We start from the raw sequence: 16473 nt of genomic DNA on the forward strand, positions 1-16473 counted from the left end.
GTGCGCCTACTAGCATGCATATTATTTTCATTAATCAGTGGTGACAGTCATTTTGTTTTCATGGTTTTTGGCAATCCATTTGCTCTTTTCTGAGAGACTCAGTACCTAAGGAGTTTGCTGGAAAACAGAATTTTGTGAGAAGATGCTGGAAAAACACATTCTTTCAACCAGCTAAATGCTGTCACTGACAGTTACTCTCACATTATAAGCAAACCATGTGTGAAAACTCAACATGAGCCTACCCTATCCTCCTGTTTTGCCTGGTGAAGGCACAAAGAGGTATATTGCACATATTTCAAGCTTTATTTCTTAGCTCTCTAAGCATTTTTATGTCCTTTGATAGTAATGAAAAAGAAAAAAAAGAAACCTATTATCTAACCTATTGCCACTTCTAAGATAAGGCTCATTTCTTGCTAAGGAGACATCCCTGACTGGATGGCTGCATCATTTGGCTCTTGGTCTAAATAAGCATACATATGTCTGATATGTCAGGGGTAGTTTTCTTCCTGATGAAAACCAGCTGTTTGACAGTATTGCCTTAACATCTCCTCTTGATAATGTTAAAGACAGAAAAAATGGGATCTGTTCAATCCAGATGTAGCCATCCAAAAGTTATTCCAGATCATCCACCTAGGTTCTTACTATAAAACATTCAGGCACTGCTTAAGAGTAATTTGCTCAGCCTTTTTTTCTTCCCAACAACTAAGGAGATATGTACATGGCAAGATCAGATATCTAACTTTAACGTGGCTAACTATAAATGAGGTGATTCTTCTTTAGAGTGAACAGCTAAGTTCATTCTTAAAGCAGTAGATTTAGTAGTAGCTGGCACGTAGCCTTTCCTTCAACTTCCTACCCAGCTGGGATAGCTGAAAAGTCATATAGGGTTAAAGGACTATATATAGCAAAAGGACTCACCTTTGGTTTTCCAAGACCATTTGAAATCAAAGTCTTGAATCGGGGGCTTAAACTGAAAAAAACCTTGGATCACCTCTCTTCCAAGGGGAAGCTGGCACTCTGGTGGGGTGTTTCCAATAGCTTCAGCATTGAGCTGTACATAGGAAATGCTTCAGACTAAAGTTTGTATCTTAAATCTTTGCCATGTTCTGAAGCACATAAATCTTCATTTGATATAGCCCTCCAGGCCTTACTTGAACCACTTGGCAAGGTGATCTGGAGTACCAAATCAGTTCCCATAGCTGGGAGCCTAAAAGACTCATGAGGCATAATGTTTTTTCATTTAAAAGATGCATCCCTGAGAGAGTCCTACCAGTATGAACTAACCTCTGCCAGGCAGGTATTATTCATCCATTTTTTTATGACAAATAATTATTAACAGGCTTTAGGGCAAAAAAATTGAGTTATTGCTTTGAGATTTTGTAAGTTTAAATGTGCTCTTGCTACCCAGTGAATTCACATCTGTATGCTGCAGGGCCATGTTTGAAAGTCAGGATTGAGAGTATTAAGTTAACTGAGATCCAGTGTAGGTTTTGTGTATCCCAAGGCTAGAGACAGCAACTCCAATCTGATATCTGAATTAACTGGTAATTAGGACACTCAATGCTACTGGATGGAGTGAATATGTATGTGTTGATATGATGAGAAAGGGATTCTCAGTATCATTCTCCCCTTTCTTTCTCTGTAACTTTGAACAACTGCAGCTTTCTTTTTTTTTTTTTAAGGGGTGGGGTCAAATCTACTTGTCTATATGTTTTCTGCAGAATGTGCTGAGGATGGCTGCTAGGTCTGGTCCACTATGGCCAAGAAGCATTTAAATTGAGGAGACTGTCAAATTTGGGGACTTAAATAAGTTTGCTGAGCCTGTGAGATAAAGAACTTTCTATGGTGTTAAAAAGCAGGAGAACTCCAGGGAACTTATCAGTGAGAATGAAAAAAAATAATTTTAATTTCTCAAAGATCTAAAAAAAGAATTTGAGGAGCACCATCAGGACTCTAGGAGTCTAGAAGTGACTAGTCATTTATCATGGACTTGCTCCTTTAGCTCCCTAACACCATCTAAGAATTAGGAGAATAAATTCTTAAAGTGGTGAGTTTTAGATTCTGCAGCAGTGGAGAATCCCATAAGCACTCAAGAAATAAATAAAATAAAAGAAGTCTCAAGCCCTCACTTTACTCACTCTCAGAACTGTTTTATCATATTAGGCATATAATTTATTACAGTTTTGAATGACTGTTCTGCTATAAGGGTAGAATTTAGTTTCTAAATCCAAAGCGGTTTTGGCATCACACACATATTGAGGCCTTCTTGCACTTAGGAAGAGGAGCAATAAAAGTGGCATGAGACAGCATAACAAAAAGAATAAAGCAACCAATTTCTTATTATTTGTCTCTTAAACTAATATTTGTTCAGATTCATTCCACGTTCTACCTGTAATATACTTACAAAGTTTAAGACAGAGGAATACAACTATATTACATTTTATAGCATCCTGAAAGGAGTGGGCAATCTATTCCCTTTTCTTGCTGTAAATATATTTATCTCATTCTGTTCCACCATGCCACAGGAACTGTTGTTTCATTGAGGTCATATGTTTCAGTCTCTCTCCCTTTTTATTTTGCAACTTTGTGCCAGATGTCAGCGGTTACTGCCAGAGACAGACTCAGTTTTCTCAACAGTCTTTCTTTGAATCTTCCTTGTCCAAAAATGTATCTATTATCATGGTTCAGAGACAAAATCTGTGACCTTCTTAACGGTTTTTCAGGTATCCTTCAATGTTTTAAAATCACACGAGAGTCTTCTAGAAGATGAAATTGCAAACAGCTTTATTTGGAAAGTATACAATACAGTCATATACGTAAAAGTGTACAAAACCCACTGCATCTGTAGAGTAGTCCACAGTCTTAATACCTGGTTGGCTTATTGATGGCCAAAACTCCACCCAATAAAACATTCCTTTTGCACCTGTGGCTTTCCTTGTGCAGTCTGCTAGGCTCAGGCAGGCTGGCTGGTTGTTCTCCTTATACAAGGACTCTTTACCTGAGTGCTCTCACACCCTCCAGTCCAACACAGCCCTAGTGCCCTGAGTCTGCTCAGCCTTCCACAACCACCTTGGTCTTGTTGAATATGGTCAGCCTTGCTTAATTTCTCTGTTCTTGCCAAGACTATCAATACAAGGAAACTGAACAAAAACCACCTTCTGAAACCTCTTGTCTTCCAGAGACAGCCCAGTTAATAAGTGGAATTTTTCTACAACAGAACCTACGTTTATCCAACTTTTAATTTAAAAAGCGCTGTTGCTGTAAAGTAATTCAAATGAGCATTTCTCACCAGCTATAAAACAGTAAGGTTTTTTAATGAGTTCATGGCAAGTGCTCTGGGCACATAGATAATGACTGCATCTCGCTGGATAGCTGCCCTTAGCCTCTGCCATCTTAATTCCTTCTGTCCTTAATGATTTTCCCTCATGTTCCCAGCCCAGACACAAAGAGAAAAATTCCAAATCCACTAGTATGTTCAGATGCAAGTACCACAGTACCTACTGTGATTCTGTCCTTCCTCCTTGTAGGCAGGACCAAATTCACCTTTGATGTGATTTTATCACTGTCAATGGAGTTCCATGAGAAATGATTTTCAGGTAATTCCCAGTGGACAGCTCAGCAGGAGCTGCTTACATTGATTAAGCTGCTGATTCCCAAAGATGTCTCCGTTACTTTTTAGGAGAAAAGCTGGAAAGAGGAGTTTTGATTTTTCAGTATGATGTTTCCAGAAAGTATTTCCCCTCTGAGTAGAAAATAAAATAGCTTTAAAATGTAGAAAAAGTGACATAAACTGTATGCAATCTCTTTTTATTGGGTTGCCATTACTGTTGAGAAGCTGTAAAAGACTGGGGATGTGATTGAGTTGATAATGTTATTGAGCTTCTCTCACAAGGGTATACCCATCAATAACTTCTGTTACTATATTTTTATGTCCTCCAAAAATAGCTGCTTGCTTGCCTTATGTCTTTTTTTCCCTCAGAAACAGTTCCCTGTAAAGAATAATTAATTTTAGTTTATACATTGCAGAACTCCTTGAAGTTTCTCTGGATAGGTTTAGAAGTTATCATAAGTTGCTCTCTCTCCATTTTCTTTTCCCATAGTCATCTGTTGCATTGTGTATGGGAAAGGAGAAAACTCTGTGCTGGTGTGGAACTCAGTAAGGGAATCTGGGATTGACCCATGAGCCAAGAATTAGCACAATTAGCTGTGCAGGAACAGCCTAGTCCCACCTGGTGATTTCAGGACTTTTACCAGGTCTGTGGAGGAGATTTAGGACCCTTTTGGCTCATTCTGGCAAAGAGAAAGAGATCACCATCAAACTCGTAACACATATGAGAACAAGCAGGTAGGCACAGAGAAAACAAAATATGGCTTCATCTCATTTCAAGCAGCAACACCAGCTCCCATCAGGAATGTTCTCTGGAGATTGATATCTGCTAGCATTTAATGAGCCAAGTACAATGTGGGCCATTAAGTCCTCCCAGCTGCTTATCAGTTCCCCAGGAAATGTCCTACACCTCACTCCTAATTGTTCAATTACACCCCCATTGCTGGGCTCTGCAGCCTTGCTGTGACATCACATTTCTAGCAGCTGTGTCTGGCAGCCACTAACTAAAAGGCTGCATCCCAGTTTGAAAGCCAGGGAGAGAGAAGGACAAGGGGGCTGGTTGATGATCAGCTGTGGTCAGTCCTGCATGCCCTGGCTTTCCATCAGAGTGGAGCATACTGACAGATTCAAGTGGAGAGGAAAGAAAGCAGCAGTCGTGTTGGCCTCTTGGATTAGCTGGGGACAGTGATCAAGCCCATGGAAATTAGGATCCTCCTCCAAGCATCTGCCCTGCAGAACGTGACAGCTTGGCTCCCATGCGGAGATACTCAGGAACCTGAGTAGCTGCATTGCACAGGCAAATCTGATTTCTCCTTTTGTTTTTTAAAGCCTCGTCTTTCAAACTTCCTATGAATAGGATGTAGAATCTGCAGAGTGAATCTGCTAGCAAAAGGGTTGCATTGTGAAACCTTTTTCATAAGGTTTAATCACTAGGTCACTGTAATGTCAAGATACGATGCATCTATATTATGTGTACGTAGCAACTCATTTATTATTTAAATGCACAGTAAAGCAAAGTGATAAAACTTGAGATGAACTGTTTTCATGGCAGAAAATTGAAATGAAATGCCTCATTTTTCAAATGGGAGAAGTCCAAATGAATCAACTCTGTCATTCTTTCCTTGAAATGTGTCAATTTTAATAGAACTGTCTCTTTGGTGGAAACATTATTCTGTCAGAAATTTTCCAACCAGTCATATACCCCGCAGCAACTGGTAAAAATGGCAGCACTGGCTTTGAAGGCTGTCCCAGTAGCCCAGGGCAGTCTGGCCAGTGAGCCAGCCAGGAACCTCCTTTGCCTGTGAGGAGCTGCTGCTGCTGATTCCATGTGAGGGTGTGGGCAGATCCTCCTGCCATCCACAGTGGTGGGGCTGGCTCTCACTGCACAGCTGCTGGCAGAGCCCTCAGTTTCCCTCCTTTGCCACCTTGCAGCTAAGAAATGCATCATTTCTTGCAGTGTCTCATACCAAAATGCAAATATTCCTCTTTCAGTCAGAATGGCAAACCATGACATCTCAAGGATTCACATCCTACCCAACAGGTGAAAAAAGTGGCAGCTAGATAGGCACATTCTGTCTCTTGGAATATTTTATCTGAGTTTTATGTGAAGGTGACTTTGCAATATTCTCTTAATTCGGTGTATTAAGTAGAGTGAGTCAGCATTAAATAAATTAATATTTAAATGCCTGGGGGGAAATTGCTGAAGTTTTGAGGAGTCACAAGCACATGGAACACTGAAAATTAAGAGTTTGCAAAGTAGATGGCTCTTTGTTAGCTTTTAAGGGACACTCTTAAAAAATCCTAATAATGCCATGACATTTAAACTAAGCTTCATCCACTGAGAGCTACATATGCAAGCACAGCAAATAAATCAAAATCTCTAAGCGTCACTTGTTTTCATGGATAACTTTGGATGTCCATGCAGACTCCTAAAGTATCTGGAACTATCTAGCTCAGGGAATCAGTCTGGAAAGTTTTATCCTGGTTACTGATTGTGAATCGAGGTACAGTACTGTATCTATTAAATTCTCATTAGGTAAGCAGTTGTGTTAGCTAGGTTTAGTCAGAGAAACTGTCTGTTGTACAGGATCTACTTTTTAAATTTAAAAACTAAATAAAGGTTTTTTTCCTCAATGTAGATTTGAGGTTGTATGTTCAGCTGGAGTTGCGACTTGCAAGCTCTAGAAACAACATAGTAAGTGTGTGAAATTAAAAATAAATTTATTTAATTTAAAAGCGTCATGTTAAGAGCAACATCTGTAGAGTGGATGTCAGACAGTCTCAAAACAGACTTTTGATCTTCTTTTCTCATTCATTGCAAAGTGAGAGGCTGTTGCTACAGCAGAATGCAAATCAAGAAGGCAGTCTTATTTCTCTCTACCAAACCTTGTAGACCTCAAAGTCCACACATACTCCTAATCGTGTGCTCAGCTCATAAAAAGTAATCCTTAAGAATTCAGGAAGTTAGTTAAAAGGTATGAAGAGCAGTGGTGCTGGGTGAGAGCCCTGGACTGTTTGCAGGCACAGGTTATGACCCTTGTGGAGCAGTGTCAGGGCTGTGCTCTCCCTTCCAGGTCTTTGTGGTGCTGGCAATGCAGTCAGTGCCTGCACAGATCCTGCCAGGGAGAGGGGCAACTGGGTTGCACTCGGGCAGCTTTTTCTTTACACATCTCCAAGGCCTAACAGCTCTGCCTTCCCATTAGGAAATGCTGTTTCTGGTAGATCTGTCTGATCTTTCTGTCCAGGGTTTGCCCTTTCTCTGCCTGCCTTTGCCCCTGAGGCCAAGCTGAACTCACCGCCTAGAAGGAAGGAGTGGAGCTCAGAGCAAGCCTCACTGCTGAGGCATTACCCTGTAGATCTCCATGTTCTGCATTATGTTCATTATTATTGTTAGCATTTATTTATTGTAGTTATCTCAAAGAGGGTTTACATGAACTGCAGATGCATCTTCAACAGGAGTAGCCAGGAAATATCCATTGCCTTTTGAATGTCAGGTGCTTAGTAATCTGCTCTCTAGAAAAAAAAAATAAAGTCAGAGCTACAATGTCTCCTTCAGCAGTGATTCCAGGAAAGCTTTCTCCTGCATACCTGTCCTTCAACATTCTTTCCTGTGAAAGACAACAAGGAGCTTCTGTCATCCTTGGACTTGTAATGCATAAATTGTCCTCTGCTGCTATACTTTGCAAGCTCCAGCAGCAAGGTTCCCCAACCGTAATCCAAAACAACTCCCCATAAGTGCTAATGAGGGTCATGTAGATAAACCTTTACTTTCTGCATGATAAACTTACCCTGAAGGACAATTTCCAAGACTTTAAAACATCAGTGAAATGGGGAAGGGGGAATATTAAGACTCCCATCTAATGTCAGTGCCTTCTGGCCAGTTTCGTTACTTCCATTTTTTTCCTTGCCACTGATCCTTAAATAGAATTTATAGTAGTCCATTTTACACTCACCTTTTCATAGGGTCACAGAAGTATCCATGCAGAATGAGTACTCTCATTCAGCCACAGAACATAAATGCTCTGGGAAAAAGAGCTCCAGGTAAGAAAAAAAAAAAAAAAAAGAGGATAAAATCTCCTGGAAAAAATCAAGCTTCTCTTATCTGCTGTACAAAGCACCCCAAAGGGACTGAGTAAGTTTTCAGCTTTGCATACATTGTGGGGGCAGCTTTGTGGTCGCATCCAATGTCATCCTTCACAGAAAGAATCCAAAGTTTGTGGAGAAGTTACACTTGCCACTGAGCTGGCAGAGTATAATCTGCCATTTAGTTATAAAGATCACATCCTTTCATGCCATGAGAAATAATATGCAGTCCCAGGAGTGCCATACATAAAGTGAGGCAGCAAAACACACACACTGTCCCAGTATGATATTTGACAAAACTGCAGAAACAATAATTATACTTCACTCTGTTATTGTGACTCCTTCAAGTGCCAGTTCACTGGTGGTGTGATATCAAAGAAGCATGTTATCTCATTGGATTGGGTTTATATGTCAGAGGAGTGAGGTACCATTGTTGATGCACCACTTCAGTGAACTCTTCTTTCTCAGGTCAGAGGTCTGTTTTCTATCGTGAGGTTCTCTGAGTGCCAATACTGGTCCAGTATGGTCCTGTGTGAAATTCAGCTGTGCTGGGCTTGCCCTGGCTGCATGCCAGGCATCAGCCAAAGCCATTATAGTGCTCTCCCTCCTCAGCTGAAAGAAAAAATAGAACAACATTCATGGGTCAAAATAAGGACAGGAGAGATCACTCACCAGTTACCATCACAGGCAAGCAGACTTGACTTAGGGAAAAAAATTAATTTATTACCAATTAAATTAGAGTAGCATAATGAAAAATAACATCAAATCTTAAAAACACCTTTCTCCCACCCCTCCCTCTTCCCAGACTCAAATTCACTCCCAATTCTCTCTACCTTCCTCCACTGCAGCACAGGGAAATGGGATTTATAGTCACTTCATAACACATTGTTTCTGCTGCTCTTTTCCCCTCATGAGGAAGACTCCTTACACTCTTCCCCATTCCAGTATGAAGTCACTTCCATGGGATACAGGGATCCAGTCTTCCATGAACTTTTCCAACATGAGTGCTTACCATAGGCTGCAGTTCTTTGTGAACTGCTCCAGAGTGGGTCTCCTGCAGGGTCACAAGTCCTGTCAGAAATCCTGCTCCAGTGCAGACTCCTCTCTCCATGGTGCTGCAGGTCCTGCCAGGGGCCTGCTCCAATACAGGCTTCCAAGGAGCCACAGCCTCCTTTGGGAATCCTCCTGCTCTGGCATGGGGTACTCCAAGGACTTCAGGTGTGTCTCTGTTTCACTGCAGACCTGCACGGGCTGCAGGGTGACAGCTGCATGGCCATGGTCTGCCCAACAGGCTGCAGGGCAATCTCAGCTTTGGTGCTGGAGCACCTCCTGCTGCAGCACCTCCTTCTGCACTGACTTTAGTGCCTGCACAGCTGTTCCTCTCACGGTCCCTCACCCCTCTCTTCTCCAGCTGCACTTGCTTTTCATAGTACCTCCTTTCTCCTTAAATAAATTATCCCAGCAGTGCTGCCACCATGGGCTCAGCCTTGGCCAGTGGCAGGTCTAAACCAGCTGGCATTGACTTCTCTGGACACAGAGGAAGCTTCTGGCAGCTTCTCACAGAAGTCACTCCTATAACCCCCATTTGCCCAAACCTTTCCACACAAACCAAATACACCAGCCTGTTACCATCTAACCTGATGAGCCAGGGAAACTTTGCTGACAGGACGCAGTGCCCTGAATGTACTTTCTGTGAAGAGATTATGTAGTGTCCACAGTACCTTCTGCAAAGAAAAACTTATACAGACCAGCAAAGAAACACAGAAATGAAGAGCTTCTCACTGATTTCACTGGGTTTTTAAGGATTCAGAACATTAATTGTTTCATTCAAATTGTCTGAGGGGTTTCAAAATGTTCAGAACTTCAGCCTTCAAAATGAAAGTTAACACAGTAATTACCCAAGGGACCTAGCACTATGGAATTATCTTACTCAATAGAACAGTAGCTCTTATGTGATCTCTGTTAACTTTTGTCATTGTTGTCTTTCTGAGAAACGGAGTTTAGTGTGACACTAGCCATGTTACCTACTAATCACCACAATATAACTATATTGTGAGTGTCAATGGGCAGAAAATTTAAAAATTTACCATCTCCTTTTGAAGAATTATGTAAAAGTAGTTATGTAAACTGGTCTGGATTTTAAGAAATAAAATACAGGGTTTTGTCTTTCCTCCCTTATCTCCTCCATATCCTTTGGTCAGTCTTGGGACTAGAATTAGAAATGTCAGTACAACATCAAAAAGATATTAGGCACTCAGGTCCTGTTTCAGCTGGAGCTGAGCACTGAAGTATGGGGAGACCCTTTGGAAATCACAGTTTTACTACAAGGGAGCCTAAAATATTCTCCAATGAAGAAAATAGGGGATACACTTTAAAAGATGCCCACTGCACTTTAGGTAAGGTTACTAAAGTGAAGCACCCAGTCTCCTCAAAGGAAAAGTACATGAAACCATGCAAACATTTGTTCTTGGGAAATTTCAGCTCTTTTCTATTTTTTTGATAGCTCAAGTACCTGTAGATCTGAAACAGCCACATTCTTTAGGACTTTAAGTGAGGGAACTGGAGCTTTTTGGAATTTTTTCTCACTTCTTGCACAATCAGCAGAGGGTTGCAAAGCAAAAGGTTGACATATGGGTCACTTCTGCTGATACACTTGCTAGATCACAAGCAGCTGCCAGTTTGTTTCAAGGACATAGAAATTGCTGGCTTACAGTAAGAGAGCTGCACACAACTTAATCAGGAACTCCTCTGCAGAAATATTTACCTGTTTGAAAGTGGTCCTTTTTATTAACTAGAGAATATACTGAAGAAAAAAATGTTTTTTATGTATTTTAGAATAATTTATTAGCTAATTGTAAGATATTTTTATAATTTTTTTTCGTAACATGATAGTTGGATGAAAAACAAAACGCATAGAAAATCCATGGACATAATTCCAAATAACTAAACTTCCTATAAAACCCATAAGATACTTCTCAGACTTCTGAAATTTCTCCTGAAAAATATCAGACTTCCTTCAGTACCTGCTTAGATGGAAGAATTAGTGTGGCATTTGAAGACCTTTATGGCAGCAGTATCCATGTAAGTTTTGCAGTTTCTCTTTGTTTTGTGTTTGCACTGATCATATGTACAGAAGAGAGTTTGTTTATGATCCTAAAAGAAATAGCTACTATTTATATGTAATTCTTCCTGAATGAGTCTTCTCTATTGGCATTTTTTTCTGCCTAAAAAGCTCTAATTTAGGATTCTCATTTGTAAAACCAATGCAATAATGGGAAAGCTATCATCAGAACTATACCATGATTCACAGCTAAGAGTTACACTTCAGCTGATGGTCATTATTACTGCAGAGGACACAAATTACTTTCAACTTGAGCTTAGGCTTGCTGGACTGACAGAACTCAGTTAAAGAGAAATCTCTGAGAGGTGGAGTTAAAACCTTTAATAATATCTGTAAAAAATTAACTTTCCTGAAAATAAAAAACTTAAGAAATGAAAAAAAATTCTGAGTGGAATTCTTGCCTCTGAAAAACAAAATTATTAATGATGGGCTGGTCTTTTTCTGCTGCTTATTCCTCGCATACACCTCAGTCTGTAACACTGCAGTCATTTGCTGTGGTGGTGATGGCACCATGGAGAGCAATGACATCAGCTGACAAATTAGGCATGGAAGAGGCTAACTGAAGCAATATTCTTGTTTATATCACTTTGATTCACTTGCAGCCCTGAAACTAGGCAAATAGGTAGTTAGTGTAATGTCCTCTTGCTTACCTTGGCTACCTTAAATTACTCCCTAATTCATCATGTCATAATGTTGGCTTGAATGTCCAAATCTCCTTATGGAAGTCTTGTCAACACAGGCACAAAACAGACCTCCAAATCTTTGCACAACAAGAGTATTTTTTTGTTTTGCAGAAACCATTCCATCTTCTTTGCCCATTTCCTCTTTACAATCATTCTCTCCTTGATCCCAAAGCTATGGCAGAGATTAAGTTTTCTCCTTATTTCCTCTATAATCTTTCAAAAAATTTGCTACCTCTCCTCTCAACCCTCACAGATAAATTTCTTATTCCCATGCTATGTCCAGAAGGCTACTGTGACAATCCTTTTCCTGGCTTGTCAGTCCTGTCTTGAGGAAGGCAGAGGGCTTGCATTTACTGGTAGAATGAGCTATCCATCTAAAAAGAAATTTTAGCAACATTACTTGTCACTTCAGCTATAATCCACAACAAACCATTTATCTTTCTTTGCTGTGAAATACCTGCCTAGACTATCCTTTCTCCTTTTGACTGCTTCCTCACCTCTGCCAGCAATATCAGCTCTCCTCTCATGTAAGAGGAAGCCTCCAAAAATTCCCCTCCATCAAAACAATCTCTAGTCCTAGTAAAGACAAAAAACATGTCCTTGTTAAAATTCAGGCAGCAGACAAGCTGGGATTGCTCCATTTCAGGCTAAGTGGTATTGAGTCATCCTTATCTCCCTGTTCCCCCTCCTCACTCAGCGCATTTTGGTTACCAACACGACCCTTAGGTTTGAATTGCTCTATGAGGTAGGTAGGTAGGTAGGTAGGTAGGTAGGTAGGTAGGTAGGTACTCTGCCTTGTAGGATCAGACCCACAAGCTGGATTAGTTTCTGACAGCTGCCTCAATGCAATAATAGAAATGACACATTACTACTTAAGTTGTGGAAAGTGAGACCTGCACTTATGGGCTTTTCAGTCTAATAGGCTCCTTCAACAGCCACCATAATTTACATTAAAATAGGTGATCCAGAACAAATTCCAGTTTTACATTAAAACATCTAGCAAACACAGACATGAGGGCTCAGCCCTATTGGAGACAGTCATAGGAAAGCTGTTGATGAAGCAATGTTTTATGGTGTTCAGCATGTTCAGCATTACACAGTGTGAGGAATCTTGGAGTTTGGGAGCTTCATGGATACTCTTGAGACAGCAGCTCTGAAGTAAGGAGTTTTTCTAGTTAGAAAGGCAAAGAGAGACTTAAATTAACAAACTTTACATGGGAGATGGTTGCTGTTCAAAAAACCTCCTTCCTAAATGAAAAGGCAGTCTTTTACCCATAGCCTGGTGCAGCCTGTAAGACCAGATAGGAAATCATCAGTCCCTCCCCAAAACAGGTTCCCCAAAACTGAGCTGGGGTTGAGGAACTGTCCATGGAGGTTTTATGTCAGCAGCACTGCTTGCCCCTGAGCACACAAATAAGCCAAGGCTGAGGTCCTCCAGGAAACCCATTTTCATCTCCCTGTTGTTTAAGAAGAAACAGGTCCATGTGAGGAGCTGTATTTAGTGTCTGAGATGCTGCACTTTGTGATGTGGGCACTACTTGTCCTGGCTGACACTGCTGATGAATGCTGGTGCATTCCTTTTGAGCAGAGGCAGACTGGTATAAGACACTCAAGATTTCTGAACTTGCTGCTTTTCACATCCCATGAATTGATAGGTGTAGAAATCTATTTTTAAAATAAGCTTTTTATGCAAATGTGTAAACTCAGAACCAGGTGAAACCTTGCCATTCAAAAGCCATTTTGAAAGTAGAAAGTATATGCATAACTATATAAGAAGTGTTTGCCATTAAAGAAAGACCTCATAAGAAATGAGGTCTATAATGTGAGCTTATAAACTCAATATACTACCAGCAGTTGTACGTTATTTGTCCTGGATGTATTGGGGTTTTGAGTAGTGTGAAAAAACACCATATTTATGTTCTTCTGATCCACTGTTATAATCTCACACATACCCCTTGCAAGTCATATAAAACAACACAACCATTTGTCTCCACAGGTTGATGTGTGTTATCCTCATCTTGCCACCTGCTACGTAATGTTCTCCCTAAAAGTTTGCTGATCCAGCTGGACCTTCATCTCCCAATCAACATCCCCTCTCAACCAACTTTACAGCCACCTTGCTAGCAATCTAGTTCAGACACAGTCTGGGTCCTTGCTCCTCTGCTACACATTCATCTCTGCATGCATCAGTTCAGATTTTCCATTCCTCCGCTTCAGTGGAATTCAGTTATGTTTAATTGAGTTACCCCTGACATCCTCCAGTGACAGAGAAGAGACCTGGCCAATCATCTTTGTTTTGTCAGCTCTAATTCTCAGTTACAGTTTTATAACAACTCTCATGTCCAATTCACTGCCTGTTTCAGGGCAGGGCTGGACAAAGCTCAGTTTGAATGGCAACAAGTACGCAAATGGCTGATTAGACCAGTCCCTGGAGTCTCTGGCAGAGCACCAGCCCCCATCGAGCTGGAAGCTGTTCCAGCACCCAAGACTCTGCACTGAAGGGCATCCTGTTAAAATAGACAAGAAGAATGGCTGCAGGGAAAGTGGTAGCATAACGAGAATGTGGAACTGAGGAAATGCTGATTTACCAGACTGATATAGAATAAAAAGGAACATCTACCATTAAGGTTTGACTCTGTGCCTCTTCTCATTACAGTACTCCTCTTTCCATTCACAAGGTCATTTTTAAAACTTATTTCTTCTCCATTCTTTCTTTTTCTTTCTTTTTTTTTTTTTTTTTCAGCTCAACAGGGTTAGAGATGGCCAGCTCATTACCCAGTGCAAGGCTTACTGTCCTGTTGAAGTCAGCAAGGGCACGCCAGTACACACACCTCCATCATGTTTGAGCCTGATGGCTTATATTTCCAGGAAATGAAGGGCTGTAGAAAGAGTGAGGATTTATCAAGATTTTATGGACACTTAAGATAGCATTTGTTGAGTTCCTGTTTTCTGAGAACATTGTAAGTGCTGTCAGAGAAACAGCATGGGAAAAACATAGGCAGACAATTTTTGCCTCTTAAAATTTCAGAACAAAATTATGCAACTAACATAGGAAATATGAATTTATATACACATTAACTCTGAGAAATTAAGATGGCTGATACATTTTTTGAAGACATTATTAATTCTTTGTCACATAACTCAGTAAGTCAGAAAACCTTCTTCTTCCTATGTGCATTTTTAAAGATTACCCTAACTTCTTGCTTCTTAATGCAAGTATAAGAAGTATATATTTTATTTTACTGCGTTACCATTATTCATTGTGTTTTATTGGTTTGCTGTCTTTATTCTATTGGGAATTTATAGTTCAAGCTTTAAGCATGTTATGCTTTTTGAAAGGGAAGAATTAGCTGCCTACTATTCTACAATAAACAGATGTAAAATATAGGCAGCAATAAAAGCACAGTGGTCTTTTAATAGGCAGCTGGATGTGATATCAGGAGCAGAGGTTCAAGCTAAATAAATTTGATTTTTTAAGTAACAGAAGAAAAATAATCCTTCAAAAAGTAAGACCTAAATTTGATAAAATATATGTCTAAACATACATCTTTACAAGCATACCAAGCATTGTAAAGCAGAGTGACTGTATCAAAATTTCTTAAGCCTGCATTTCCCTGGCATGCTCTGAAAGCATGGCAAAAAACAAAGTTGATGGAACACATTACTGAAAATGTCAAATTCCAATTTTCTTACATTTGTGTTATTTTGTTCTAGGGAATGCTGTGATCTCTTTCACTCCCCTGCTGCTGCTGTTTATGCATATACGTAATGCTATTCCTCTGAACAGTCTCATCAAATTTTCTAAAATTGATCATAATTTTAGAGTTAAAAGGGGACATGAGAGTTTGCAGGATTTACAGCCTACTTTACTCCTCCAGTCCTAAACTACAGCTTTAAACTTTCTGTACTTTACCTTAAGCAGTGTTCTTCCAATCCCTTGCAAGATCTTGAAGCTTTGCAAGACTAGAAAAAAAAAAAGAATTTGCAGGTTTGGGGCTATATTTTCTTAAGCAATTTGGAGCCTTTATTTTATTTAGAATAAAGCATAATCAAAGCTGAAAATTATCTTTCTCATCTAAATTTGCCTCTATGGACCTCTAGACCTCAATATTCCTTGACAAGTTTTAGTTAAATTACAATGCTTTCTGCTGCTTCACTTATGAAATATTTGAAGAAACAAAACTTGTCTGGTGAAAAATTTGATTGAGATGCTGATATACTTAGTAAATCAATGCTTCCGAAAACTTGTACTTTTTATTGTGTTTTACATCTTTATGTCTACAAAAATCATGTCATGTTGGTAAATGCTGCCCAAGAAGTCTCCCTGCCCAGACCCCTGTTTGTTTTCATTTGGTGTTTTGGTTTGCTTTGATTTTTATGTTTGCTTTTTTTGGGTTTTGTTTATGTCTTCCATTTATGCTTAAGAGGAAATACTGCATATTCCATGTAAAAAAATACTTTATGCAGAACACTCTATATTAAGTATTTTGATTCATTATTTGATCTCTGAAGAGATGGATCTTCTGAGATTGACAAAAACACTCCCCCCTTTTTAAATTGATAGTGTAACTGAACCTCACTTAGTTTTTCTTTAAAAAAATAAGTAAACAGGGAGAATCACAAAATCTATCATCTCATCAGAGTTTTCTAATTTCACAAGAATGAAACTGGCATGATTTCCAAAAGACATCTGCTTTTCTTTAATCAAAACTTTTTCTGATCCCTTTCCTGTATCTGCACAGTCACCAGAATTTGTAATCCATTGACCCATGCATTTGCACAAACAGAAAAATTCAAGGTACACTTTTGTTATAAATCTGGGCTCAAAATTGAATATAACTTGATAACTTTAATGACCTAATGCAGGAACTTCAATAAATATGATAGTATAGATGTACTCTAGATATTTTGAATCCCTAATAATTGAGTGATTATGTATTTTAGACTGGATGCTGGTAATTATATTACTATATTTTTAA

General features: G+C 39.6%; 1 long non-coding RNA gene across 2 annotated transcripts in view; it reads right to left on the reverse strand.

Moving 5' to 3' along the window:
* Positions 1–2767: 2767 nt before the first annotated feature.
* The window catches only part of LOC143693575 (uncharacterized), a 58030-nt gene continuing 44324 nt past the window's right edge, over positions 2768–16473 (reverse strand). The window contains exons 1-4 of one of the 2 annotated variants that reach the window (XR_013181400.1): positions 15408–15544; positions 14270–14373; positions 7561–8302; positions 2768–7120 (exon numbers count right to left, since the gene is read on the reverse strand). This is a non-coding gene — a long non-coding RNA (uncharacterized LOC143693575). Of the gene's footprint in view, positions 7121–7560; positions 8303–14269; positions 14374–15407; positions 15545–16473 lie in introns of those variants that run through there. The other variant, XR_013181399.1, reaches the window with a different exon arrangement.

This window comes from Agelaius phoeniceus, chromosome 3 (assembly GCF_051311805.1).
Source record: "Agelaius phoeniceus isolate bAgePho1 chromosome 3, bAgePho1.hap1, whole genome shotgun sequence".
NCBI classification, from domain to species: domain Eukaryota; kingdom Metazoa; phylum Chordata; class Aves; order Passeriformes; family Icteridae; genus Agelaius; species Agelaius phoeniceus.